Below are 27,231 nucleotides of genomic sequence, written 5' to 3'. Positions count from 1 at the left end.
CATACTCAACTCAAACCCACCCATTCTTACACTTGATCTATCAACTACTGCCATCAGTTATTAATGTTAACCAGCTGACCTGTGTAGTCCTGCTTTTCCATAAATTTCATAGAGAGACTTAGGAGTAAATTTTAACTCAAACTGGGTTCCATTAATATGCTGTCAATGTAAACGTAGATTAAATTTGGTCGTGGGAAAATTTGTTCATACATAAAAGCAATTTCATTCCATTTCACCTCCAGTTTTAATCTTCTGTTGAGTGCAAAGGTAGGAATGGTGGTAATTACTAAATATGGGTACTTAATTGGTAAGTAACAAGACTATTGTTCTCACAGTTTCTAAGTGTCTTTGGACTGAGTACAGGACAATAAGAAAGAGGGCTTGTAAAAATGAAACACTGCATCAGAACAGGACGAGAAGGGATCTCACTGAGTCGTGGAGAGAACGTGCGTTAGTGGCCGACAACTCATGAAGGGCTCTCACTTTCCAATTACATGGAGGAAACTCTATAATACATAGAAGAGATCACGAGATGGTCACACTCTGCTTCACTATACCATGAAACCGGGCAGTAGTGGGAAATTTAATCTTTAAGGAACATTTCAATTTTCCCACCATTAGTTTCTGGAGATTTTAATTAAGCATAAGCCATTAATCTCCATTTTTCCCATTTCTCTGCTGTCCCTCTTTACACCCTGTGAGCTCAGCCAGCGTGCTGCATAAAAACCAGCGTGCAGAGGATAGGCAAACAAAATCTTTCGGTGCATTAGTTTCAGTACATACATGATGTAGTATAGGGTTAGCATTACGACTCTGTAATAAGACAAACTAGAATTACCACCTTGTGACTGTATGTCTCTGCACACCAGGTAAGTTACAGTTTACATCCATGTCAGTCCAGATTCATAAATGTAGTGACCGATAGAGGACTTCGTTACATTGTGCACTTACAATCACATGACGCTCAGCATCATCAAAAGCAGTGAGCTTGTGGTGAACTAAAATGATTCAAATGTGGATGCTGCTGCAAAGAGGCTACAGATTTTAAAACGTGGATGCTTCACGCACATCTTCAGCCTGGCAGCACAGAAGCTCTATACATGACATCATGACCTCTGCTCCCTGTTGGTCCAGTGCACCTTTTAACATGCACAGAAAGCTTACATGTGGAAAAAAAAAAAAAAAAGGTGCAAAAAGATTCTGCTGACATCCTTACTGATTGGTAAATCAAGCAGCCTATTCCACAAGCTAACTACATGAGGAAATATAAGACAGTGCACCATTATATGTACCATATTTGTGAACTTGTCCAGCTGTTCCAGACTCTTCATGAGCCTGTATTATTCCTGACACGAGTAAAAGAAGAGTGGCAGTTTTAATCTTTCTGGTCTTCTTCCTCTCAAATTGGCAAAGTGAAGAGTTCTTTAAGTTATTTCAGGTAAATGCTGATCAACTTTATATACTTTGCATTTTGTGTTATGATGACCGTTTACTCTGAGATGGGCTTTCATTTTTACATCTTCATTCCTCTTTGTAACAATAGTCAGACAACATCTTATGAATAATGCGTATGTCTCCTCCAAACGCGCATTCGCATGCTGATGTTTTTCCAATTATCTCACAAGCTGTAATTCTCTGGTGCTGCAGTTCAGACTGGAAGTTATTAAAAAACAGGAGAGGGAGGGTTGATTCACAGGCTTTATTTTCTCATTCTGGGCCAGCTACAGGATTTAATATGATATTGCTCTCAATCTTGGGAGCAAATCTTCTCTCTCATAAAAAATCAATACCTCTCTTTTTTTTTTTCCACGCTTTTAATTCTCTTGCCTTCTCTTCCTCTGATGTAACCTTCTGCTGCTCCTCTCCTCTGTCCGGTCGCCCTCTTTCAGATTCTGAAGACAGGACAGCAGAGTAATCTCCATGCGCCTCAATGAGAACGCTCTCTCTGCAGTGCCATCAGCGTACCAACGACCCTCTGCAGGAGATGACCCTTTCTATCTCTTCCCTGAGTAATGGGCTTCGCCCTGAGTTCTCTGTTGACCTGGGGAGCCCTTAAGCCATCCCCTTCCTCTATGCCTCCTCACACCTCTCTCTCTCTCTCTCTCTCTCTCTGCGGCCAATTAAAAAGCAGCTATGGCAGTGACAGGGGCCCTGCTGGTGAGAGTGATTGGACAGGCCCCAGCCTGCTCCCGGCCCTCAGTATGAGTTGGAGGCTCGTCCGTCTCCTTTGATCTCTGCCGACTTCCCATGTCCAATAAATCATTTTCTCAGCGAGCGGAGCCTCTTTGACCAAGGCAATCAAGAAATTCCACTTTATCTGCCGCTGATATCAAAGCCATCTTTGCCGTTAAACATTAAATGGTGATTTTGAGATGACCACGGGGTAGGCTGGGCCGCTTGTTGAGCCGAGTCAGCTGTGATTTATTGTACGTGTGTGTGCGTGTGTGTGTTCAAGAGAAAGAGACCCCAGAGCACAGTGCAATCACACAGAGGAAAATATATCCAGCTATACTTGGGCCTCTAAGATTAGTTGTCATTTTGCAGCATTCTCAGGGAGTTCTATATTATTCCCCCAATCTGGTGAGCCATACAACTGTGAGTACTGGTACAGTACAGTGTCTCTGAATCCAATAGAGGGAGCAGCTGGTCCAGGCTGTTGCTGTCATGTCCTCCCAGAGGAGCGAGAAGGAGAGGGATCAAACAGTCCTGGTGGATTTCCAGATTAAAAACTTAAGAGGGTGGTAAATACAGAAGGTGTTCTGTCATTTTGTCTTCTCCACCATTAACATATCACAAAGGCACACTAACTGTCACTATACTGAAAACCAAAAAATATCCTTTCACAATCAACATGGCAATTTAGAAGGACAAAGCAAATAAATAAATAAATCTCAATCAGATTTACAGGAAGTTAATAAGAGTTAATTAAATTCCACTCATCTCCAGAAATTATAGATCCACCCATCTCAGAACTGTGCAAGGACAAGTCCAAATATAACTTAATTTGGGTGGACTGAACCTTTACAATCCCCGTGATTCTATATTTTAGGCTTTGTTTCTCGTCACAAAATAAGTGTTTGGAGCATTTATTGTCTGTATGTAACTGTATGGGAAAACAATAGACATTACATTATTGCCATGTAACTTTAAAGCAGACAGGAAACAGAGGAAGTAGAGGATTCTGACACTGAATGAAGGCCTCTACTTGGAAGAGAATAGAAGATAACTCAGTAGAAACCACAAGGCTACAGGATGCCTGATCATCACAACTTGTGTCAGTGTGATGATGCACTTTGTACTTTTGAACTATAAATGTATATATGGAGATCGTTAGCTGTTAAGTATTCCTATTTCTTTTGCTATAAATAAAGATTTTTCTTTCATGCATATTTACTCTCCAAAACAAGCATTTTCTTTTTATGGCATCGTGTCTGAATTGTAAATGAGTCTTGATTCAAAGAAGTACTATGGTGAAAACTGACCAATAGGCAGCTGCGGTGCTCAGTGACACGATGAACCCTCTCTGGGGAACTGTTAAGTGCTCTCTGTGTAATTCTTCCTTTGGACAACTTTCCCTGTTCACTGTGGGACTTTTCTTCAATAAATTATTAATCAGATCAACTTAAATTGACACAGCTTTTAAAGAGGGATTAAACAACAGCCACAGCCATGATAAGAAGTATCTGATTTATGGTATTTCTTAATGTATTTCTGTTGTGTTTTTTGTGATTTGGTATGTTTTCCTGTTGAGATATACAGCATGTAGTGTATGTACCCATGTGAATGCACATCAAGGGAAGGATGTTCCACATTAACTGAGGCTATAAATGCTCTTCTATGTGGCACTGGTCAATACTGAGTACCTGCACTTTAAAAAACAAATAATAACAAAAAAGGAGAAGAAAACTGTGTTGTGATAATGTATATTCATCTTCCAGAGGAAAAACTTTGTATACCAGGATCCAATCACCACCTCAATTTAGACAGCCCAGAGAAAATCAGTCACAGCCCAGAACCCTGAAAATAAATCCCACCTAAGGCCAACAGTGAAAACTATCTTCCATTTTATAAAAATGTACTAATAGAAAAGCACATTGTGTCTCTCTAAAGAGAACTGAGCCACAAGCTCCATCACTTCAGATAACTTCAGAGCCTGCATCGGGACTAAATGTAACACAACTCTCTGCTTTCATCACATCATCTAACAGGGGATCCATGACCTCCTTATCCATCACATCAGATTTACCCATGCATGTACACAGCATGTACACACACTTTAAAGTTCATCATTTGGAGACCAGTTGTGCAAGCATTTACGAGCTGCTGTTGCCCCCACTTGTGCTTACAGATGTACGCCCACAAGTGTATTTACAGAAAAACCTCACACATTTAACATGATTAAACACACGCCCAGACATATAAGCTACGTTTCCTACGTTACCAGGGTCTCCATCTCCCTCCATGCTTGGATCTCTCCCAGTCAATAGCAACAAATCCCCTCACAGCTTTTAATCAGATGGGCGACTATTGGAGCTTAGCTAATGAATGCACTGGGATAATATAATCTCAATAATCTCTATGAAGCCTCTAATTGAACCATATGCTGAATGTGATGTATGACTTCATTAAGAACTGATGTCTTCTTTTATGCGATGCTGTTAGTGACCTTGACTGGCTTAGTGCGTCACTGTGGAGGCGAAGGTCCAATCCTGTTAAAGCTATTCAGTGGAGCTGGCACATCGCGGCTGACTGCAGGATCAGTGGAGACGCCAAGTTGAAAGCGACACTTCAAACTTGGACTGACTTCTGATAGTGAGAGGAAGGAAAGCACTGAACAAAGGTTTCCCAGTGTAGCCGGCCCATCATGATGACTTAAATACAGTGCTAGCATACAGAACATAATGTGATTAACTTGTGTTTGCCTAAGGGCTTTTTTTTTGACTCTGTAACTCTGTAATTAAATTACATTAAATCAGCTCAGTACAACCATCAAGCAAAATTAAAGATTTTTTTTTTAATGATATTAATTTGGCATATGCTCACATTTGTCCTGCGCTCAGATGTTGAGATCAATGTGGTGCCAGGGTTAGAACCACCAAACATCTGACCTTACACAAATAAAAGAATATGCTTTGACACAAAACATGTCATTTCCTGTTGAGAAAGAAAAACTGTTTCTTGGCAGAAAGATATCAAAACTAGGACTGCAAGCGAAGATGGCAGATAACACTTTATTATGAAACTGGCCTTTAAATCTGCCCAGATTTGACTTAAATTTCTTAATTACTCCATTTTCACTTTGAAGCAACCCAATTACTAAACTACTAACACGGAAGCTGATTTAATTTCATTGACAGAGAACTGGAAGCAGGATGCTGCTGCTTTTACATCTGTAACTAAACGTCACAAAATACAGGTTTAGCCATCAAAAGCCAGTGGCAGACAGCTTTGACTGATTTTAATTTAATTGTATTTTATCACTTTCACTTTCTCACAGTTAATCTTTTAACATCTTTACTGCAAATAGAACTATTGTCTTATCTTTGACTGAAGTTCAGTTCTTTTATTTTAATATCAACTGTAAATAAAAATACAGCCCCAAAAACCTCTTTGGCAGTATCTTTTTTCAGTGTTTTCCAAGCGATGACTGCAGGTCTTCCTCTCAGGCTACACGCAGCCTGAACAACCAGCCTGTGTGTTGTTACAGAGGCTAAACCAGGGCAAAAAGGCTGCAAAGCACTCCCTGCTGCTCATTAAGCTTATTGCTTTGAGCAAACAGTAATAACTGAAGTTGACTCACACACATCATTTTTTTGATGGCTGGACAGTAAGAGAGCAATGGTTCAGAGAGACTTTGGTGAGAAAATAAACCTAAAACATTACTAGCTTCATAAAAGTATCCCAGAAGAAAATCAGGCCAATGACAGCTGTCATTTTCCAACCTCAGCGAGCTCCACCAAACAGGGCTCAGTGACTGAACATTTAAGCTTAAAACTGCAAAATGAAGCTAGACTAATCTGCATGTCACTCTCTCAGCCATTTTGCTCTGTAGTATATTCCGAATGCTGTGGACAGTCTCATGAATTCCATGACATGAAACATTGTGTTTGAGATAAGGGACACATTTCCTTAACATTCTCCATCCTGCAGTTGACCTCGCTCTGCTCTCTTATGCTCTGAGCTGCTTTTATGCTGCACAGGTCAGCATTGGCCTGTATTTCTCCCCTTAACTTCTAACTTATAAATATTGATCGAGATCAAAAGCCTCTTACTTATTTCACCCTTTAAAGAGCACGCACACACACACACACACACACACACACACACACACGCATATACACACACATCTTCCTTCCAACCATTTAACTTCACAATATTCATCCCTCCGAATTAGAATCCACGTGTTAGACTTTGGCATTGTCAAATGTGACGTCAAATTTGCATGAGTGCCTTCCCACAGCCACACGCATGAGTAAGTTCAAAAGTGCGCTTTGGGCTCCGTAGTCAGAATTCGGGAGGCGTAGGGGAGAGGGGGGGGTTTATTAGCCTGAATTTTGGAATGTATTCTCATGAATTAAATATGTAATCAGGCATGCAAACTGAGCTAGACAAATGTGGAGTTTCAACTTTGCTGAGACCAAGCCAATAAAAGAAGAAAAATGCCTCTTCAACGAATAAATTAGCATTATTAGAGGCTCGGTTATTTGGAACTCATTTCCTTCCTTTCAAGATTTTCAGTTAGTTAAGTAACACAACCCTATATCAACATTAGGAAGGCTGATAAACTATTGCTGATACCCTGTTTTTAACATGGACTCCAATGAACAAAAAATCTGCTGTGTTATGCATAAACTCATCCTGCGCTAAAGTGGCTCAACTATTCATACCAAATCAGGGTGAGCCACAGCTGATGCTTCAAAACAAAATACTCTAACATAAAAAATGTTATTGTAAAACTGCACTACTAAAATACATCCTGATATTTTCTGTATCAGATAGGAGGTATTTTTGGTCATAATGAGAAAACAAAAGCCTAACTAGAAAATGAAAGTCAGAGATAAACTTAGAAAAGATTAGTTTTCTACACTATTAGGAATAATAAGGACAAGATTAAAAGGAAATTGGAAAAGTAATCTTAAAAAGCAAAAGCTTCAGTGGAAATGCTCAAACCTAAAGCTTCAGTTGCGAAGATAAAAAATGGAAATGCCAAATGTCAGATGCCAAAAATGCAAAAAAACACTAAAATTAATTTTGTTCTATTCAAGCCTTTAATTCAACAATTTCCTTTCAGTTTTGACTTTCATATTTGATGTTTCCCTTTTCTTACTTACACTGCCATTCTCTTTATGCTTCTGGATTTTAAATGCAACTTTTTTTCATTCTCACTTTACATTTCCAAATTAGCATTTTACCTTTTAAAGTTGACTTTTTAATTTCCCTTGTCTCTAAGTTTAATTACGGGAATAATTTTAGGATAATAATAATCTTTTTGATTTTATCCCCTTTAACTTTCTATCTGGACTTTTAATTTGAGATATATCCTCCATGATTAATTGTGGCTGCATTTAGTGCAAGTGTTTGGGCAGTTTGCACTCTGGCAATAGACAATGACAATCCACCTCTGTGACCTCCATGCCCAAAGGACAGTAGAAGGGGTTGCTGGCATCATGTTCATCAACATGTTATATAGCAATATGGATAGCAAACCTCCGGAACCTGTTTCACTCAGCGGCAGATCCACAGACTTACAGCTCGGGGAACAGCAGCTACTCCAGATGTGACTTCAAGACTTCTGCTCTTCTGACTAAGGCGTTGAGCCGATGAAGAGTCGGTTTTGATCACCTGATTAATTTAATCTCACTCTTTTGATTTTGTCCTTCATCAGCACATGAGAAAAAACGGTGCTTTAGCTGCTTTTTTTTAACCTTTCAGCTTTTTACTGGCTCCTATTGGCATCCTTCCACTACCTAAAACCATTGAAAATATCTCTCCTATCTCCTATCATGTCCTCCATATTTTTCTCCTCAGGTTCAACATCTTGTCTCATAACCTTCACATCTTTAACCAGTGACCAGCTCCTCCCATGGGAGCTGTGGTGACTATTATCACATCTTCCCAGATGTTCTTGGCAAAGTCTGTTACAGCTGCCTGATGTGTTTTTAATAAGTGCACTCGGTTGTTCCACTCCATTTCACTTTGAAGCAACCCACTCGATCTGAAGGGAATAAGGCCGATGTTTGGCTGTAAAATATATTCCAGGGGCCAACAAGTATCTTACTGATGGCAGAGACAAGCTGTGTGACTTGATTTCTCCCTTTGCACGGTTGGCAAATTCTCTGCTCTCCATGCATGATGTAAAACAGCATGAATATAAAGTAATGTGTATGTGACCATAGTCTCACACTTGCTCCCTCTCTCTACACTCCTTTCTCCTCCTATCAAAACTCTCCCCGTGTGCCAGACAGGGACCAACTGAATGCTTGTGCAAGCACTGAGCACATGAATGCCGATAAAGTGGGTCAGGAAAGTACAACTGGTACATTTCTGCAGCATAACCTGTTTGTCTTAAGGCAGGTTGGGTGTATGTGTGAGAGAAATAATGGGTGGTGGTGGTAAAACCTCTCTTAACAGCCAGAGTAAAAATCAATGGGTTTAGAGTTTGGATGTCAGAACTAGTGTATCAAGGTAATATAGCTCACTACGCAGATCAATGCTGCAACTTATAATCATTGCAATTCTTACCACTAAATGTCTTTCCTAATCATTATCGGGAAGTGGGGGAGAGGCAAAGGGGGAGGTGGATGAGGAGAAGGTGAGAGAAAGAGAACCATGTGCAGTCATCAGATGTTGTAGTGCAGGATAAGTCATGAATAATGTACTGCCTGTACTGAGAGAGTTTGGTGTTCCTTAATGTTCCTTCTCCAAGTATCTGACAGGGACCTGATCACAATTTTTAGACTCAGCATCACTTATACATGAATTCTGAGTAACAATGCATGAATACACAATTCTTAGACTCAGCATCACTTATACATGAATTCTGAGTAACAATGCGGTGCATTTTTATGCAAATGCGGGTCCATTTTCAGATTTCCTATCACAGACAGGTACGACAAAAGAGCACTGGCAACCTTGAGGGGTTTTACTTTATTAAACATGGTATTGGTATGGCATATTGTTTGTCGAAAACCTTCTTGCTAAGAAAATGGGATGCCTTTTATATTTAGCATCAGTTTATTCATAGGAGGATGGACAGAAGAACTGGGTTTTGTGACAGAGCGCCACTTACAGAAAGTTTCGTCAAAAGAAAAGAGTTGTCTCTATTCTGTTAGAATGCCCTACAGCAGGAAGTAAAGGCATCAGTACGCTGATGAGATGCTTGTCTGAAACCCCCTCATCCCACACCTTTCCTAATTTGGAATTGGAGATACTGCATCCGACAATTTCTGTAACTCTCCAAAGAAAACAATTTGACCTTCTCCCTCAAGCTCTCACTTTCTCTACTACTTTTGCGCTTTGTATGAAAAGAAGAAGTCTAACACAGTGATTGTCTTTAAGGATAGTACGGATGCGCTTTTATCATCACAGTTCACAGTTGAAGGCTTTTTGCATTTTGTTCCTCTCTGAGCCAGCAGTTAAAATTTAACATACATAATCCGATGAACAAATCAGAAAGGAAACACTGTAGCTGAATTTTTAACAAGTGTTGCGAGAGACAAATAACCCATTTCATCCTAGCGGAACCTCAGTAACTGGCAGACATGGAAAGTAGAATTTCGGCTTAAAGGTCTCAGGATGCTTCACACAAACCATGACTGCTTCAAAAGACAAAAGGTGTTGATACTTTTATCCCTCTATACCAGAGCCTCCTGCCTCCCATCTCTCACAGAATTTGCATCTTATGAGGCTTAACACCGAGACCCAGCTGCAAATGCTCCCAGCTTGGACACCAATTGCTGCATAACTGAGTGTGACCATCAGATCGTGTGTGTATGAAGTTTGCAGCAACTCGCTGTCAGAAAGAGTGGTTAGTTTATAATCAGACCATCTGACAAGCACTTTGTCTGGAGCACACTCAGGCCTTTACTCCTAACTTTCCTCCAGGCATTTCAATGTCACAGCGTTCCATGACATGTTTAGCTTCTCAGTTTATTTTTTAGTACAGTGACATAATTATGAAGATCAGGTATGTACTTGACCTTTCTGGAACAACTGTCTGCAAAACAATTTACTCAGGCCTTATGAAAAAGATGGACCAATCCCTCAGCCGATTCTCCATTAATGAGGCAGACATTTTCTACACAACTCAACAGCTTAGTCCATTTGGAAGCGGCTTTAAAAAATCCTCAGTGGATTAAATAAAAAAAGAAAGAATAGTGGTATAGTGGTAAAAAGGGTGTTGGACAGACCCCACACACAAACACAAATGCCCCATTACTCCCATCCACCCGCTGTGTAGATTGAAATGCCAGCAATGCTTTGGACAGCTAGAGTCCATGTTGGAGCCCAGCTCAGGATTAATGTACATATGAGAAACAATGAAGCGTTCACACTGCTCACTTATTCTCTTCATCTCCTCCTACTACAGCTGCAGTGGCTTTTCCTTAAGAACAGACAAGCACTTTGATGTACAAAGAGAAGGGGCAGAGAGGAGAGAGTTTAACTGCCTTTCATGTCCCTCCCTCCCTCCAACGCTCCCCTGTTTTACCTTAAACAAGCCACTAAAGCCAGGCACACCTCCAAGGTTTGCTACGAGAGTCATTGCTGCAGCTTGGAGCACCAGCGATGTTGGCTTAACCAATCACCTGACTCTGTCCAAAATCTACTTACACCTATCTAAACTTTAAATAAAGTTTGCTTTTCTTCAGCTCAGTGGTGCTGGTTTTGGTTTGGGCTGTTGTCCACCCCCCCCACCACCCCAATCCAGATGCTGTTTCTAATGACAAGGGATCAAACAAGGGATCTCAAAATATCAGTATTTTGGAAAAGAGAATCAGAGAGCTCAGTACACTGGGAGCACAAATTTATAGGTCACACTACCAAAAAAAAAAAAAAAACATGAATATTTACAATCCAGCTGCATACAGTATGATGGAGTGTGCTTCCAACCAAAGTGAGCAGTTTGATGATGTCAGCTTGGGCGCTGGGGCATTTTTATTGATTCATTTATTTATCGGTTAGTCTCCATAAATGTATAAATATAGTGAAAAATACCTCAGCACTGCTTCCTGGACACCAACGGTGACCAAAGAGCCTGCACAGCATGGAATGTGCATAAAGGATGACAGTTCCAGAAAAGAAAAGCGAAAATATCCTGATCGCCCAAAATTATATTGTAGCCTGTATAAGATCAGGTATCTGAATGTAATAAACCAAATATATGATGCCTGAACTGAAAATTAAACAGGACACACTTACCTTAAGAGGCAATATCATTGTGCAATGTCTTTACCCACTTTGTCGTATGTGAATGTGAATGTCTCTTCCAATTGACAGAAATTCCAATCAACCCAAATTGGCAACTGATAACTAGGCCCCCTGCACATATGGAGCTTTCCTGTGTGTTGATCTGCATTTGTGCTCAGACACCAGCTGTGTCTTCTGGGGGGCTTGAGAACTGTAATATTCCTCCTGTCATCCACGGATTCCAATGAGTAAATCTTAATTTGAATTAGATATGATGGTGTTGCTTGACATTAGGCACTGTCTGTCATAATTAAAGCAATCAAGATACATGACTCTGAGCTGCATAAACAGAAATGTTAAGCAGGAGCAGCAGCTGAAGACTCTCAGGGAATGTTATCCTGCTGGGGCAAACATCCAGACACCTGTTAATCACTGTCAGCAAATGGTTAAAGTCACCGTTCACAGAAAAAGATATTAGGATGGAAACTGTTCACAGTGAGGTCTGTGGATCATCCAGATGTTGCTAAATTGTTGGATATCAATAGTGCAAGAAAAGTTACTTGGGCGAACTTACACTGTGAACGATTAATCAAAACAATATGAGAGAAATTCACTGAAGAAGTAAAAGTGATGAGCCACCACGCAGCCACGTTTGTTTAATTCACCCTCTCCTCAAAGGGGGCAGCCTAGAGGTTGGAGAAGTGGCTTGTGATTGGAAGGTCGCTGGTTCAATTCCTCCTACCGGACAGGCAGGTGGTCCAGGTGGTGGAGTGATTAATGTGAAAAATGCTCCCCCACTCCATTTGCCGGCTGATGTGCCCTTGAGCAAGGCACTTAACCCCCCCAATATGCTCCCCGGGCGCTTGATGCTGCCCACTGCTCCTGTGTGTGTTTCACTGCATGTAATTTGCCGGGTGTTGCATGTGTGTGTTCAACTAAGGATGGGTCAAATGCAGAAGACGAATTCAGTGTGTGTATGTGAAAATATATCTACTGTCAATAAAGCTGATTCTTCTTCTTCTTCTTAGTTAAGTATGGCGCCTTTAAGTCTTTACAGTAAAGTGGCTTTAATGAGATTCAGATTTTGTGTAGTAGTTAATTTGTTTCATATTGTTGGGCATACTGCAAACCTATAATCTGACAGGTTTTTGTGCTACATGACAGTCAGCCCACTTTCTCAGTGTGGGTACAGTCAGTGTGTGTCAGAACCTGCAGCAGGTTCAGTCACGACACATCAGAGAGGAGATACAGCCTACTGCTTCAGTCTAACCCTGACAGGAATGTGGGCTCGCTTCGCTTCTGTCATCGACATCTTCAACAATCCATATTAGTGCACAGACACAATGATATTGTGCTTCCATCAATCAATAATCAATTACTCCAGGACTACGTGGGGCAGGAACACCTTCCTGTTCCAGCTTGACAACACTGCTTAAAGATTTTTCACACCACATACATATAGTTCATAAAAACATCATGTGGGCCAATCAATATCTGTAGGCTGACAGGTGAACCTTCCTACATGGGTTGCACACGGGTGAAAAATTGTAGTTCTGAAAATAAGTGTTCTAAATGTTGCCTTAGCTTCAACTAGCACTGAACATTATAACCTTCACAAAGGTAAAATGTTGTTGTGGAGGTGTTTTATTAGTTGCCAGGTTATTAAGTTCTCTGGACTTCGTTTCAGCTAGGTATACCTGAGATTAACCTGAGACGCTCACACTTGGAGTGTAACTTTGAGCTTCTAGAGCGGAACAATTAATTGAACTGCTTTTAGCTAAGTCTCACCCTTCTGCTTTAAAGGTTTGGAGACACTGTATTTCTAAGGATTAATTTGAATATTCTGCTATGCATTGTTCCTGAATTATATTGATGACAGTTGCTCAGAAGACAAGATTCTAACCTATTAAAATATGAAGTTTGTATCGATGTTTACATTTATTTAACTTTTCCTTATACTACCAGTCCTGTATGGAATCCCAAGCATTCAATATCAAATAAATAACACAATATAGATTAATCATATGATTAAATTCCATCTCTATTTCTTCCCACTGTATGAGTGAAGCCAAAATATTTCAGATCCAAGCCCTGCCATCTCGTGCTAATGAAATCATTTGGAGCCAGCCATTTGGAGTCTGTGCAGGAGCAAACAGACGATGGAGAAAAATGAACACTTGAACATACATCAGCGTGATAAGAGCTACTTAAAATGAAAGAATCCATCTTTGGGAAAAATGTATTTGGCATTGTTTTTAGTTTTTAGCTTTACTCAAGTCCTATCTGCTAATATGGAAGGGAGGGGTTGATGACCTATAATGCAGCCAGCCACCAGGGGGCGATCAAGATGTCTTGGTCTTACTTTCATGGAATCATCATGTCATCTATCTTTATATAGTCAGGGTTCAGATCCTATAAAATTTGTGAATGAGGTTATACTTTTTTAAAAGGTTAGACTTTTACCGTTGTTTAATCATTTTAGGATTTAGTTTATTTCATGCCAGAGATTTTTATTTCAACAAGCTTCTTTTAGTAAGAATGTTTGTAAATATAAAGGTTCCAGGCCCCAAGCAACCCTGCACAGATTAGTGGTGTAGAAAATGGATGGATGGATGGACGGATGGACTGATGGAAAGGTGACAGTTGGCACTATTCCCCACCCCTCAACTCCCGGCCAATCACTTGTCCTTTAGGGTTTCACTCCGTGTACTATAAGTCCTAGTAGAAGGCAAAAGATTAACCATGTGCTGCAACTAACATTTATTGTGAGTTTGAGATGATCTGTTTTTTTAAACCTGTTACTTCTGAAAATAATCAACTATAAATATCAAAGAACTCAATCACATATCAATACAAAGAGAGAAAAGTAGCTATTCCTCATTTTAAAGGATTAGTTCAACATGTAAAATATTCACATTTGCTTTTTTGACAGCCCGATACCACTGTCATATCGCTTAACTTAGCTTGACATAAAGACTGGAAATAGGGCAACCAATCACCTAACTGTCCAAAATCTACTTACACCTATTTAAACTTTAAATAAAGTTTGCTTTTGTTTGATTCAAAATGTTCTCAATAAGTTGAAGATTGTGAGAAACACTTCTTGCCCTTGTATTGTCTTTATATTTAGCTAAGCCAGCCAGCTTCCCTCAGCAGCTTCGTCTTTCATGCACAGACATGAGACTCCTATCAGTCTTCTTATCTGACTTTTAAACTATGGAAATGATCTATTAATTTTCAATTAACTGACTTATCAAAATATTGATAAATTGCTTCAGCACTACTTAAAACTATCAAGAATCCATAATCACACACTGTCCAAAGCACAGCAGTTCAGTAATTACTGATAAGATGGATATTCTCCCAGCCCACCTTGAAAAATAAAACCCATTGTTAAGCACTGCTGGGTGACAGATTCATAGCATAGCCACCTACACAAACCATAGAAAGAGCAACTTGTGTGTATTTGTGAATAGCAGTTTCCACAGCCTGACTTGAACCTCAAAAAACGGTACACCACTTATCTCGAAAAGGACAGCAAGGCGAGACCAGTGGCAAATCTGAAAGCCCTCTGTTATGTATCAATCGTTGAAAAGGCTGCATTTTCAATATCTCCCCACGTCCTTGTATTTTGAAGGGCACAGTGATATCGCACGCACTAGTCAATCTCTGAAGAGCATATGTTCCATGGACATGCATTTACATTTATATACACGCATTTAGCTGATGCACTTTTCTGCAGAGTGATTCACAATGAGAGCAACGGTGGCTCAAGCATCTTTTGATCATTTATGAAGAGGAGCAAAGGGTCAGAGGCACTGTATCCAGAAAATATGTGACCTTGCAAAATAGTGTGAGGAAAAGAAAGAGTGAGGAAAAAATACGTGGGAGAAATAAAAGCTAATCAAAAGAGGTTGCATAGATTTTTTCTCTTTGAGGAGGACAATACTGAGGCAGGGATATTAAATTTTCTGTCACTGAATGTGCTTTCGCTGGAACTTTTGGAAGCAGAGCAAATGTGCACCATCTGACTGCATATTGGGAGGGGAAAGTACTTCATAAACCACAGAAGCTCTGAAATTCTGCTCCTATCAGTTTTGTTTTACAGTGAAACACATTAGACCTGAGCCTTGTTTTTGGCAGAAAAAGGCATCAACAAAACACACATGCCACCTTGCTGCGCAAGCATTTTTAAAGTCAGAAAGCCAAAAATATCTGCATAATGATACTATATCTCTGAACATAATCAAACCGACATCTTTAGGAGGTATTATTAGGAATTGTTACATATGAAATATGTCTTTTGATGTCCGTCTGTTTACTAATCCATAAAGGGGAATGTACTTTTATCATTAAGCACTGAATGGAAATGAGAAGTGGTTTAACTTTGAAGTCATTTCATTGCTTTGCCAGGATGTTGCTGTGCAGAGGGAAGGCATAAAGGTGACTGGTGAATTATAGGCTGCATTCCACCACTGTGGTTACCACTGACAGCTTTGTGATTCTTAAACAGAAACGAAAAATACATCAGAAAGTATCTAAATGTTGTCTAATGCTGTCTGTGGTCTCCCGTACTGAGATAAGTTTGTATTGAAAGGGCAGAGAGGCCGAAAGGAGGCAGGGATTACTCTGTATGCACAAAAGTATTGGGGCACCTGACCATTACACTGACAGGGACTTTGGTGACATTACATTCCAAGTGCATGGACATTGTTGTGGAGTTGGTCCTCCCTTTGCAGCTGTGACAGCTTCTGTTCTTCTGGGAAGGCTCTACATGAGATTTTGGAGTGTTTCTGTGAGGGGTTCGTGCAGTAGAGCATTTGTGGGGTCGGGCACTGGTGTAGGCAGGGGGCCTGACTTGCAATCTCCCTTCCATTTCATCCCAAATGTGTTCGATGGAATTGAGGTCAGGGCTCTGTGTGGGCCAGTCAGTGTCTTCCACACCAAACTCATCCAGTCATGCTTTATGGACTTTGCTTTGTGCACTGGGACACAGTCATGCTGGAATAGAAAAGGGCCTTCAACAAACTGTTGACGTCTGAATTCTTTTGTCTAAAAAGTTGTTCATCTGTGTGAAACTTTGTCAGTTTATTTCCTCAATAAGCTGCCTCATAAACTCTTTCAAATCGTATTTTTAAAGAAATCATTTCTGTCTTTATTATGTTCCTTTACTGCTAGTCTTAAAAAAGGTCATTGTTTATGTGGCTGTTCCATTTACCATTATTTTCTAGTCTGTAGGGTCTGTTAAATGTTATATATTGGTGTCATTATTATTCATATTATATTATAGCCTTTTTGAAGAGATACTTTGAGCCTGCTTAGTTCTTCTGACTTTTTCATTTTCAACAAATCAAATCAATAGGCCAAAGTGTTTCAAAGTCTCTTTGTCAGTTCTTTTCAATTTCACCGCACTAAGACATTCAGGGAAAAAAATATGTGTGTGTATATCTATATATATATATATATATACATTTGTATTTGTTTGTTTGTTTAAAAAAAGACCACATTTTCTGCCGCTGTTTTGTCTGAGACTGTCTTCATGTGGCTCTGTTGTGAGTGTTTGTGGCAGCAGGATAGTGTATGTGGAATTGAGTGAAAATTAACTACAGTGTGTGCTCATGCTAATGTCATCAGAGCATTTCAGTGTTGGTCTTTTACAGGGGGAATATCTCCAGTCTTATGCTTTAAAGGGACAGTTCATCCATCCATTCTTATCCAGGATCAGACTGTGGTAGCAGCAGGCTGAGCAGGGTATTCCAGACGTCCCACTCCCTCACATTTCCTAGTTTCCCGTGCGAAAGAGCTACAGACAAAATGAAAAATACATATTTTACCTCTTACCTGTGGTGCTGGCTTTTCTGTCATTTCTATGCATTGCACTTTTTGGTTGACTTTGTAGCTTGAGTAGCATAATGAAAGAATTTCCAACTTTGTCATGTTAGTCATCAGCCTGATGCCCTGACAGTCCAGTTTTCTTCTTATAATTCAGTGTTGCCATGAGAGCTTGCAGTGAAATCATATCAAGATGATGTGGTCCTGTTACACTGTTGTTGTATTTTACAAAGGTTTAAAATCTTACTTTCCTGAAGGTTTTTGTTATGTATGCTATATATGTAACAGTTTTGTTGACAAACCTTCAATGTATTGAACAATTTTAAATGAAACTTTGCCTTTATTTGCATTTCTGGGAAGTCTTGTTTTAGGTTTGTAGACTACACATTTTTAGCAGAAAGCCTGTGCTACACACTCAGGGCTTGACGACATTTACCAGACAGAGGGGGTCAACCAAGATGAGGCTGTTGATTACAGCTGGGAAATGTAGGATCCCACATTTTTGTAGTTTGACACACACAAAGGAAGAAAAGTCAGGGCATCTTGGCCTCTGCATCGATTTTTATCACTCAACCTATCTCTCGCAGGTCCCCCAACTATTGGTGTGCAATACTAACTCACTGAAGTACCCTTTTAATATCACAATATTGATTTCAGCCATATCACGCAGTCCTAGCAACTCCACAGGGGAGACCTGATGTAGAACAGTTTGCTTTTGGTCAAAACATCCTTCACAACATCATCAAAAAAAAAAGCTGCACTTTTACTGTTTGCATTGTCGAACTGTCGCCTGAACACATTCTGTAATGGACACTCCCGCACTCATCACCAACGCTCTTCACTGGCTCCAACAGTCAATATTCCCTTTCACCGTCACTCCAGTCACAATGACAGCACCGATGTACGCCCACACTGTCATTTAATAACATGTCATTAGAGCTCTGTGTGCCATGCACGCAGCCTTTTGTGCTACAGTACATGACACAAATGCCCACATTGTCCAAATGTCTCATTTCCATTTAAAAGTATTCGATGAGGACAGAAAGAACTGTCAGTTGTAACCTCCAGGTGTTTGCGGGTATATGTGGTGAAGTTGGACTTTGAATATTGCTCCTTCTCCCTCCTCCATGATCTGTTTGACAAAACCTCCATCCCACCCAGGCTCTCTGCCAGTGGCGGTGGGTGTTATGTATAAATCTGAGGCAGCAGCTTCTCTTCTCTGAGGATTTCTTACAGCCACATATAGTGGTCTGGACAAAGTAGCTGACAGGTAAATGTTGTGCTTACATGGTTCAGAGAATTTGTGAGAAATTGCGCGGTGCGTAGCAGGCATTCAGGGTGACTGATGGAGCAACAGTGTCTCACACACACACACACACACAGACACACAGAGGAGAGAGGCAGGCATGCAGGAAGGAATTCATTGGTTAGGAGAGACAGCAGGTGCACACACAGATACACAAACACACACGGCGTTCAGAAGAAGCAAAGCAGAGGAAGGACAAGTCAGGTTCAGCTCCAGGTTCTAAGTCAAAAGATGTGACAGGAGCAGAATGGTGCACACACACACTCACTCACACACACACACAGAGAGAGAGAGAGAGAGAGAGAGAGAGAGAGAAATACAACGTGTCGCAAAGTTATAGTTTGCAAATATAAAACCAATTTAGGACACACACGCACACACAGATTTGGTCAGTAAACTCAGGCTGCAAGGCTTCAAAATGTTCACGTCAGACACAATTACACTAATAATATCCACACAAACTGTGTGAGAAAGGTCTCAAGACCCACGTGTGACCCCCAATATATATTTGAACGTGCATCCTCTTTCACAGAACACTCGTTTTCGTTTTGTTTTCTGTCGCTCGGATTTTGTTTGACGCTGAGGAGCACATTCCTCCTGTCGTGTCCTGTCGATGAGGAAACGGCCAAATTAGCCTCCAGTCCGATTCATCTAAATTCTAATTCTCAGCTCACCTTCTAACCCTCTGCCGATCGTTCATGCGTCATGACTCGAAGGCTGCAACTGTACCGTTTGTGCGTTATCAACCCGAGAGTGCGCTGCGCGTAAAAAACGCGCCTGGCACGAAAACGCACCACGCGGATTCTCGTATGCGCCCTGTTTATTTCAGTCCCTCAGCGTGGATCCGCACTCGCAAACTCACCCAGGGTGTGAACGCAGGTCCTCCCCGTGCGTCTGTTGATGTGTGTCCGTGTATCCAGTAAAAAGAGGTGGGAGAGTCAGAGCTGCAAAGGCGCTAACAAACTCGTGGACGCAGCCAAGCGCCACCGACTTCCCTCGTTCTTCTTCTCTTCCTCTTCTTTGCCCTCTCTGCTTCCCTCACTCTTCCCCTCTTCCCCGGGGCAGATTTAGCTGTAATAATCCAGGCATTGTCCTCTTCATCAGCACTTTAAAAAAAAACAAAGAAACAACGATGGGATGGAAAGGCCCCGTTTAAAGACACAAGTTTGCGGTTCAGAGAAATTCTTCCCTTCTGAATTGAGATGGTGTCAAGTGTAATCCGCGTTTAGAAGCAGTCTAAGTGAACAGTCCACGAATTAACAAAAGCTCCGCATTAAGATTAAACCTGGAGTTGAGATGTGGCTGCGGACGATGCAAAAGCTTGAGAAAGTTTGCTTTCGGAGTAACTGACAAACAGACGAGACCGGATGAGAACAGGAGAAATAATCCTAGGACGATATCTTCTTCTCTCACTTCCCTCCCCGGACATAAAACTCTCCCTTCAGCGGGACTGTAGCGCACCTGCGGCCGGAGCGGAGACGCGCAGGTATCCACAAGCCGAGCTGATGGACCCTCCTTCTCACTGTGTGTGTTTTATTTCGCGTTTTTTATTCCCGCTCCGCTGCGTGTCTCTGCGCCTCGGTCATCACTCAGTGTCAAGCCTGGCGTTGTTTCTCCAAGTAGCCGAGGAGAGCGCCTCTTTTCACTGGCGCTCCCTTCTCATCTCTCTCTCTCTCTTTCCCTCTCTCTCTCTCGCTCTCTCACTCTCTCTCCTCAACATCCTCCTGCTGTGAAACCACACCTCTCTCGGCAGCGATTGGCTGAAAACCGCAGAGAAGGAGGAGAGGGAAGGAGGTGAGGCTGCGATGATGCGCACTGGGGATAGGAGGAGGGAGAGACAGAGAGAGAGAGAGAGAGAGAGAGAGAGAAATGGAGGGAAGACGAGAGGATGGGGAGAGTGGGCAGTGGAAGATAAACCTAGATGAGGAGAGAGGATGGAGAGGAAGATGAGAGAAGTGGGATGAAAGAGATGTGAAAGAGGAGGGAGAGGATGCCAGGGAAGGAGGATAAAGGGGGCTGAGAAACAGTGAGAGTGTGTGTGTGTGTGTGTGGATGGGTGTGTAAGGGGTGGGTGTTGGGGGGGCAGTTCATGCACTGAGCTTTATGTGTTTAAGCCCAAAGGGACAGGCTGGCTAATGAAAGTGAAAATGCTTCCCTCCCCCTTTTTTTTCACCCTCTGATTCACTCACAGTGCTTCAGCCAAATTTGTCCGCTGCCTTGACTACCAGCAAAACTGAATTCATACTGACATTGCCCCCCATTACTGAGCAGAGTCACACACTTCTGTGTGTCTGTCTCCATCTCTTTGTAAGAATCTGGTGTCTGTCAGCTAAGCAACTTCCTTGGTGAGTCTGTGATGAATAAGTAAGTGGTTGGAAGAAGGCTGGAGAGTGGAGTGTGTGTTGGATATACTGCCCAGGGGGGTCGGGAGGGAAATAAGTAACAGCTTGCGCCGCCTCTGTAATGGGAGCAAATGAGGTGGGCCGGATATTGCGATTGTTGTGGCGCAGCCGCACATGTTAGCGGGAGAAAGCAGAAGAAAATCGCTTGACAGCTCCTGGGAGAGGCTTTGATTGATGGTGACGCTCCAGGGAGTGTTTCAATATGAACTTGGTTAACTCTGTGCCACATGAAGCATTCATCACTCGCTGCCATACAGGAGTGAGATGCTCACCGCAAGCTAGGCAGCATTTTTATTTAGAAAGGCAACTGGGGAACATCTTCACAAGCACAGCAACTAGCTATTTGCAGCTATTTTAAGGCTCACATCAACAAATTTCCAACACTCCCTCAAATCAAAGTATCATCGACCTGACTGCAGCTACTTCAAGTCACTCATCAGGTTTCAAGGGTCTAAAGATAGAGGGTGTCATGGATTGCATGCTGCTATATGCAATATATAAATAAAAATGGTGAGTTAAATGATAAAAACATTTGAATCCTAATATTCACAGTACATTTATATAAATATTTATATCCATATGGCATGGTGCTACAGCCTCAATTCCCCAAAAAGTTGGGGACACTGTGTAAAATGCAGATAAAAAAAAGAATGCAATCATTTGCAAATGAATTTTGTTTATGGACAACAGTTCTGCAATATGTGCTCATTGCCAGCTCGTCACATACAGCAGCTTGCTCAGTGGCCCTGAGATTCTAACTATGGCGCTCTACTTACCCCTCTAGCATCATGTCAAGTTAGCAATAATAAATATGCAACATTCAAAATAAATCTTGCTTGCAAAAATGTCACTTATTATGATTTTTGGACCGTTAATGTGAGATGGTCACAGTTTGGTTAGTTTCAGGCACAAAAACTATGTGATTGTGGTTTAGGAGAAGTCATGCTTTGTGTTTAAATAGGGAAGTTACAAACCAAACAAGTCAACTTTGGCATTTGGGAACACACAGGATGATAACCCCTGTCTTCTGAGGATTCTGAAGTTCTGCCTCTGATGCATCCAACCACCCCGACCACCACAGCCAGACTTTTCTGAATCTTTATATTAATAAACTAGAGGGATTCCTCCAGAAATGACCTTAGAGGACTAACCTAAGCACCATGCTTAGAAGCATAGCGCCAGCGACCAGGCTGCCATGTCTGAGGCGTTGGGAGTGAGAATGGGTGGGGTTTAACAAAGTGTTCCTGAGCACATGTAGGAATATACATACTACACTCAGGTGTTTCACGAAGTGGTGAATGTTATCAGTTAACAGATGCAGGCTAATCAATGCACATGCTCCATACAGTAATACACACCTTTGTGTTTACGGTCAGCTGAGAACGTTAAAAAGAGTCCTTTATAAACAGAGTTAGATCAGAGACAGAAATTTAGTCATCATTCCGGTTTGTTCATATGTCATCAGATTTTAGTAACAAGCCTATAGTAAAACTTCCATCCGACCATTTTTACTTTATAGTTTTTTCATTCATTATTAAGCTGCCACCAGTGAAACCAACTACACAACCTGCACATATATTTCACATTAAACAGGGTCCAGTGGCTCAAAAAGCCTAATACCTCCATTTTCTGGTAGGCAGACCTGTTGTAAAAGGGGGGTTTTATTGACAGTAATTTAACAGTCTTGATAAAATTAGGGCAAAGAAAATCTATGTGCTGAATTTATCTTGTTTGCAGAATAAATTTAGTGGGAAAGATTGTACTTCTGTGTTTACAGTAACTTTACTGCAACATTCACTCCACCAACATGAAATCACCTCAGTCCTGTTTAGCATGAAAATCTATGTAACTTTGCATACTGTTGATTAAGGCTTGTTTCCATGGTATGTTACATATGGACTGACAACAGAGGAGCAGCTCAGGCCTGTTGGCAGAGAAATAAATAAATGGATTCCTGCAGCATGCAACCAAAGGTTTGCAGCTTCAGAGATACGCGGATGTCAGTGAGATATTGGATTGGAGTCTCAAGCTTGAGCAGCATCAGATGAGCAGCGAAGACGATGTGAATTAAAATTTTGTTTCTCTTGAAACATTCACGACTCAAAAAAGAAAAACTAGCCAGCCTGTGTTTTTATGTCTGTTTGCATGACTACACAAGGTTTAATGAATGTCTGCAAAAATATGTTTGCTCATTTTTAGTTTTGCTTCTTATTATTTCTGTGCTTTGTTCTTCCTGGTGCATCTGTGATAAATCTGTTCATTAAAACCACTTTAAAAATTCTGTTTGTGCACTCAAATCTATATTTAAAGCAAATCCTTCACCTCAGTTTATGTACATTCAGCAGAGCCAACATTTCATTGGCAGGATGAGCATCATTAGTGCAAAACGGTTGCATTTTGTATCACAGCAAAAGCCAAGTGTGCTTTTTAATGTCTCCTCATCAGGATCTTAAGTGTGGGATCTCTCACTCCTGCTCTTGTCATACCTCCGCTCCTCTCCCCCCTTCTCGAAACAAATGAGGGATTAAAGCAGGGACGTCTAGAACAGAAGAATGTGATGGGAAAGGAGCAAGAGGATGACAGCAGCTCAGTGAAATCCAGAGGATATGTATTTCTTTTGTCTCAGGGCTTAGAAAGTACAACACCCACTCAGTAGCTCAGCTTGATCTCTCTCTTTTATTATTTTTTTCTGCTGTATGCTGTGATGTTAAATACTGGACAGCAGGGACATTTTTTCACGCTTTAAATAATAACCACAGCTGAAGGCTGTCCTCATGTCTTTTCTTCATACAATGATACATGCATATAAAACAATCTGTGCTTGCTGTTATCACAGATGATTATGAAGACAGATGCCCTTCCTGTACCAAAGTGAAATGCCAAAACACTGCCACACAGGTGTAACTGCCATTTTCATTGCGATAATGGAAAAAACTGAGAATGTCTCCAAATACTGACTGGCAGAAGTGTAGCTGTGGAAAATCATGACAAATCTAAACCCAATTTTGACAATATTCCCTTCGATCAATCTTAGTTAGACGGTAATATGGTCAAAAATAAAACATTCTGTGGACATTATGACAGTATGAGTTTCAAAACGTCCACACAAAGAGACCAATATCGTGAGTACGCACTAAATAATTACGCTGTGAGAGTGACCATATTGGAAGAATAATGTCTTCAAACGAATGCTATCTCGCCAACAACAGGATGTGTCATCAATGGTGGACATTGTACAAGCACAGTAACCTTCAGAGTATGATGCCCACTTCAGTTCCTACTTCAGGTGCTATTTTTGGTTCCAGCCGAATGGGAACCAACTTATTCGGTTTCAAACCATTATAAAATGTAACACTTGTAGGTTAATGCATGAATTTCTATTCCAGGATGTTATCAACTCAGTGGGCTGTACATTAGGACAGATGAGCAAAAGCAGATGAATCCAGTCCAGTTGTTATTTGAATAGTTTAAGCTGGTTGTTCTGGTAACAAAGAGAAAAGATAAAGGGTATTAAATTTTAATTTAAACAACTGATAACAAGTGAGTTCATCTCCAAACAATTACTGCATGAACTTGGGAACATTCATAACTTTAACATTATCAGACTACAAAAGGTGTGACGAACGTTTATATTTAAACCAAAGGAACACATATAGAGCTCGAACTATGGAAGGTGAGGGATCCATGAGGCCAGCAAGCTTCTTTCTCAATAAAGGACTTTGCTACAGGTGAGCTTGGCTGCTTATATTGACTCTGGAACTCCACCCAGGAAGAAGAGGATGGGTTGGAGGAGGTTAAAGGGGAGTGGATTTTCCACATAGAGCTTCCTGGTCTGAAACATGAACCCAGTGTGGAAGTGCCTTTAATTTGTATTCTTTCTTGTGGTCAATAGAGGGCAACTGCCTCAGTTTCAAAAACTGTATGACGCTACTTCTCAGTTGACGTATTCCCTCAGTAAACAGTTTACTAAAGGTTTCACAGTCTTGTTCAGTCCTGATATCTGTTGTGTCCATTAAGATCCCGTTTGAGATAAAAAAGACAGTAAAGTTGGACACCATTTAGGGCATATCTAGCTTTTGATGAACAAGTCAGTAAAACAGAGCGTCCTTGAGTTCTCTGTGAGATACAAACAGGATAATGTGAATCCTTCCAAGTTCAACCCTCCTTCCCAAATAAGGTCACTTCTGGTTCCTAAAAGCAAGGTGGCCACTGCAGTACTGCAAAACTCAAGGCTTCAGCAAAGTAGTCCACAAACCAGTGACATGATGGTATGTTTACAGCAATTTATTTTTGTTTGAAATGCTGATTTGCAACAGTTCGAAATTAGGTGCATGAACTGGAACAAAATCAGTTCCATGTTTGTGACAAAGGATTATAAGGGATTTCATGCAGTGATATTAATTGCTTTGTTTGGATCACCGGTGTGAGTAGCTGGGAGCCTTTGGAATTTGCAGAGACCAGTCAAGTAACACTATAATTTCAGACTGTGGACACACACGGTGAGTTTCTAACGGTAGCTGTATGTGAGTGTCTTGGTAAAATGTGCTTCATACCTGATTGCTAAAAATAGCTTCATTGTGCCAATCCAGCATCCCAGCATGGGTATACATGATGGGCTGCGTGGGTATGGGTTTGTGTGGCCCCTTTTTGACCAAATAATTCCATGAACTATAGAACCTGAGGAGCTAATCTCAGGAACTAGGAGCAAAAAATCCTTTTTGAGAATTCCCTGCTTGTGGTTTCTCCTCTGTTGAAGAATTGTGGAGATTAGGCAAATTAGATCCGTGGTGGATTTAAACATTTTACAAATTAGAAACAACAGCACAAACTCATCCAATTGGTATTACCTTTGTGTAGCTCTGGTGTTTGATTTAGAAGTAATGAATGAATTAATGAAAAGGAGGTGCAGACACAGGGCAGGCAAAGGAGACTGAAGACTCAGCAGCAGACCATCTGAAGGTTTTATATGTTTTGCTATGGAATGTAACTGCCATGCAACAGTCACAAATAAAGATTTATCACTCTCCTTCACTCACTTTGACCTCTCGTGAACTCGTTTCTCTGCTTTTGATTTTGCTGCTGCAGTGGTAGTTCTGGTAATCCATTCGGTCACAAGATGCCTCTTTTTGTAGTTTGTAGAAATTCATGTTTTGGCACTACCTGCAAAATAGAATTTGCATTTATCTATATAACTACCTGATTAATTTATTTCAATCTTCAACTGCTTTCATAATGTGTGATTCTCTTAGTAATCTATCAAGAAAATATGGTATGCTGTTTCCAGCTGGCCATTATATATTATATATATATTTTTAAAAAACTATTCCTAAATTAATACAACAAATAATCCACTGACTGTGATATGATGGATATAGTAGTTTTGTTCAGACATAATGTTGGTAACTTTTGCCAAAAAGTATATTTTGGGCTGGTTTTACTCTGTCGTAAAATAGATACATGAGATAAAATACACAATACAACAAAGCACAAACATGCAAACTAATGAAAGATGAAAACAACAACCTTTCCTGACGTTTTTACGCAGTCAAAAAAAAAAACCTGCTTTGAGCCTCAGGCAAATCATTACAAAGACCTTTGAAGTCCACTTTGCAGTATGGACCTGCAGACTTTTAATTATTTTCATTATAGGCTTTCTTAAATTTTATGGTAGTAAAAAAAGACACATATTGTGTTGACAAATGGAATATACTCCATTTGTCTACACATGTGGATCTAACAACAAAAATATACATATTAGGAGATAACTTGGGTCAGAAACATAAGGAAGAAACCAACAGTTACAGTGACATATAGAACAGTACTGTCAGTCTCAGTTAACTGGGATATCTTTGTAGCTGTTAGCTTTAGTGCTATAAAATAATAATAAAAAATCAAGAGGTGTTTAAATTCTAAGCAGAAAATGATGTAGCAGACATTCATTTACATTGCAATGTGAAGCCATAATAAACCCCAGGAGTAAGTGAACTTTTCAATACCTACACCCATATGACTCATTACGAGAGCCGATCTGAACTACCCGACCCGTAAACCACCAACTTTATGATTTACATTAGCACAACGGTCAGGACCAAGGACCGAGACAATGACAGAGACAAGACTGAGCGTCTCAGTGCTCTCTGAGGTGCTGATTCTGCTGCTAGGAGCAGCAGAGCAGTCCTCTGCTCCTTCATCTTAATTTCTTTCTCACCCGCCCACGGCAGTGAGAAGAGCTAAGATAAATTAACAGACAAATCATTCCAAAAGATGTTCTTAATTGTCAAATAG

General features: G+C 40.7%; 1 protein-coding gene across 1 annotated transcript in view; it reads right to left on the bottom strand.

Moving 5' to 3' along the window:
• The window catches only part of brinp2 (bone morphogenetic protein/retinoic acid inducible neural-specific 2), a 187,233-nt gene extending 167,012 nt beyond the window's left edge, over window positions 1-20,221 (bottom strand). The window contains exon 1 of the mRNA XM_046407889.1: window positions 19,407-20,221. The gene's annotated coding sequence lies outside the window, so the exon portion shown is untranslated. The remainder of the gene's footprint in view (window positions 1-19,406) is intronic.
• Between the last annotated feature and the right edge of the window lie 7,010 nt (window positions 20,222-27,231).

The sequence above is a fragment of the Scatophagus argus genome, chromosome 13 (assembly GCF_020382885.2).
Source record: "Scatophagus argus isolate fScaArg1 chromosome 13, fScaArg1.pri, whole genome shotgun sequence".
NCBI classification, from domain to species: Eukaryota; Metazoa; Chordata; class Actinopteri; family Scatophagidae; genus Scatophagus; species Scatophagus argus.
This window is presented reverse-complemented; position numbering and strand designations above follow the sequence as displayed.